The sequence below is a fragment of the Populus euphratica genome, unplaced genomic scaffold (assembly GCF_000495115.2).
Source record: "Populus euphratica unplaced genomic scaffold, PopEup_1.0 scaffold952.1, whole genome shotgun sequence".
Classification (NCBI taxonomy): domain Eukaryota; kingdom Viridiplantae; phylum Streptophyta; class Magnoliopsida; order Malpighiales; family Salicaceae; genus Populus; species Populus euphratica.
The window spans coordinates 45428-49299 of record NW_011500814.1 but is presented as its reverse complement, the minus strand read 5'-3'; positions in this window follow the sequence as shown (position 1 = coordinate 49299).

Genomic DNA, 3872 nt, shown 5'->3' with positions numbered 1-3872 from the left:
TAAAGCTTGAAGTTTAAATTAATATAAGAAATATTTTCATAAAGAAATTGAGATATTTTTTTAGATCCATTTTTTAAATAATTACAAAAATGCTTTATGGGTTATAAACCTACATCATCTAACATCTTGATTTATAGATTATAAAACTTTCAATACAAAGCTACAAATACAAAAACATGAATAACAAAGTGAATTCATGCAAAATATGAAGATACAAAGACATAAAAAATTAGGAAATTAGGAAAAATAGTGAAATAGAAGTCAAACATTTCAAACAAAGTAAAGACACTATTTTTGGACTGATTGTTATGTATCAAACTTGAAATCAACAACAAAATAAATTTTTAACATAAGACTAGTTGTTGTGATTTTTATTTTTATTTTTTTTGTAATTTTAGAAACAATCCAACAAAATTTGTCTAAATAATTTTAAAATCAAGATATGACACAAATATATCTTAAGAATAAAATATTTTTATATTTGAGTTCTCGAATCCAAAATTTGAAGAAAACCCTTTTTTTTTCCTAAACCTTTTTTTTTTCATTTTTTGGGATTTCTTTGTTTTCTCTTCCTTTTTTTTTTGAATTGTAAACATCCAAATCACAATCACAAGTAATCTTTTTTTTAAAAAAAAAAAAACCTTCTCCAATAACTTAGTTCTAAATTATGATGACGATGAAATAATGTGGATATAGACATAACATGAAATTACAACAACTAAAAGATAAATAGAGATAATATGATTTTAAAATATTGCTTTAATACCAACTGATATGGAACCTGTAAATATAAAGATCTAAAAACTCATAATCGAATCAACTTTTTTTAAGAAAGTTAAATTCAGACTTGTGATTAAGATTAATATAATGGTAACTTGTACTGAGGCACTGAGACTATAAAAATCAAACCCTCACCCAACACTTATAAAGAGACATGAATAAATAATATAGAAAATACCATGAAACTTGGTTAATTTTTTGATAAGTTAGAGTACAATGAAAAACTAAATTAAAAGGAATCCTCTTATAATCATATAATAGATTATTCTGAAATCAAAGTCTATAAAAAATAACCTTATTTATAATAGTTAAAAACATCTGAAACAAATATAAAAAAAATTCTAAATAAAATAGGAAAAAAATTGTAAATCAACTAAAAATCTAATACAATTCATATATGTTAGCTTTTGGATCTTTTATGAAGACCTCTCCAATGTCTAATAACTATGAAAGTCTAAATGTACATAAAACATGACCTTTGTATTTTTTTTTGTAAAAGTTTAGCTAAATTTATTGGTCAAATAAAAATTATATTATTTTTGAAATACTAAAATTATTTCAGCAAGTTAGCAAATAAAAAAGGTACACATGAATTAAAAAAAGAAAAAGAAGTAAATCATCCAATCTTGGGATGGATGTATAGTAAACCATAGTAAGTTTCAACAGTCTAAAGAGTTATAATATCTTTTTATCATATGTTTTTATCATTTCTCTTGTAAAATAACATCATTAATCCATGAAACAGTATGTTAAAAAAGCATTGAATTGATGACTTAATTCCAAAAAAAGAAAAACAACATATATACATACTGTGCATTTCATCAAATTAGTTTCTCAGCTCATTCTCCACACGTGTGTGTGTGTGTTTTCTTTGTTTTCTTATTGATATTGTTGATACCAACGATTATTTGATTCAAATGCTATTATATTTTGAGCTTATTTGTAAATTTTTTAAAATGGTTAACGTCGGTCCCTAAAAATAGAAGACGTTAAAAATGACATCAGTCCCTAAAACTAGGAGATTTTGTCTAAAATGTCGACGTTTGTCCCTAAAAAAGAGAGTTACGTCTGATTTACTAAAAGAAATAATAATAGACATAATACATATTTGGTATTTTAAATTTTTGGCATTGGTCCTTTTCTGTAAATAAAAGAGACGTGTTGACAAATAATATTTATTTTATAAAACAAAAATTATTTTGATATCGTTGAGAAATAGGTATATCCATACTTCATAATCCGGTTTTGAACCCACAAACAATAACATGATAAAATGGGTGTTGGACCCGCGTTGTTATTTCTTTTATATTTATTTTTGTTTTTTTGGTTTTTTGGTTTTTTTTACAAGCAAAAATATTTACAAGTATTTATATATAAAAATATCAAAAATAGCATAAAAATCATAAAAAATTACATGAGTGCCACTATATAGGTAAAAGACTGAAATACCCTTGGATTTGTTGGAAATTTATGAAAATGCCACTGGCGACGCGTGTGCCTCACGCGCAGTTACTGTTAGAGGCGGCGAAATTTTCTGGCGAGCTTTTGACCAAAAAATGGTTGATTCTGGTAGATCTGAGAGTGAGGATTCTGATGGTGGTGGTCTCGACGGCCGTTGATTGCTGAAAAGCGAGAATCGTTGGTTTGAAGCTTCAGTGGCCGATGAAAATTGTGGCCTTTTTTCGGCCAGATGTGGCGGTGCAAACGCGTAAAACGGCTGGGGTTTTGCTTCAGAGGGGACGATGCACCCTTCTGTGGTGGTTTGGCGGCTTAAAACGGCTGGAAATGAAAGATTCGATGAGAGAGAGAATCACCGACGAGAGGAGAGAGAGGCTCCGAGATTTTGCTACTGTGTGAACGCGAGCATGGTGCACCGGTGCATCTGAAGGCTGTGAACCGTTGGATCGCGGATGAACGGATTGTGCGGCTGTGATTGGCTTGATCTGCAAGTTGATCGGACGGTCCGGATGGGCTGAGGTTTGTTTCGGTGTGGCGCGGGGTTCCGAGTGTTTGGGACACCTAATGATGTGGCGCAACAGGATCGAAAGGAAGATTATTTTAAAGGCTGAGATGGATTTGAGTTTTAATCTAGTGTGTTAAAGCCTATTGTATCCTAAACAATCAAAGGCCCAGATTTAAACACTATTAGATCTAACAGTTAGGATATTTTTGGTATTTTTCAAATTGTTTTTTTTAAAAATCAATATCTTACTCGTGTGAAGAAAAAGTAGAAAATAAAATTCACAATGTCAAATAGTAACACAAATAGTACGCTCTCGGATGTAGATTTCTCTACTTTTCTTTTTTTCTCCTTCTTTCTGGGTTAGTTTCATTGGCTATTTATAGCTAATGAAAAGGGGACATAGAATCACGGATTGTGCAAACTTTTCAATGTACGGCTGCATCGCCTACCATCGGTAAAAATCCTCCGCCTATTGTAACAAAATTGTATTATTTTTTTGTTTTATTATATATAATAATAATATTTATTTATAGGGGTAAAATTAAAAACTCAAATCAGTATTAGGAAAAGCTTTTCAATCGCTAAAAATAAATTTTAATTACCAAAAATTATATTGGAACATAAAAAAAAAATTTATACGGGTATCAACTCGGTGGACCGGGTTTTTTGACTAAAAATAACAATTTTGACCAAAAATAGCCTGAAACTCATTTTTTATACCGGTCAACATGGTGGGACCCGTATTGACTTGGTGGACTCGGTTTTGACCAAAAATGATAGTTTTGACCTGAAACGGCCCGAAACTCATTTTTCATCCCAGTCGACATGGTGGGACCCGTATTTACTCGGTGGACTCGGTTTTGACCGAAAATGATGGTTTTGACCCATGATGTGATAAAAGTGGTTTTCTCTTTATCTTCTTCAGCCATTTTAATTTGGTTATAACTGGAGAATCCATCCATTAAGGAGTAGGTTAAACTCCTAGCAGCATTGTCTACCAGGACGTCTATGTGAGGCAAAGGAAAATCATCTTTTGGACTAGCTTTGTTTAGATCCCTGAAATCTACACATACTCTGATTTTGTCATCTGTTTTTTGTTACTACCACTATATTAGATACCCATTAAGGG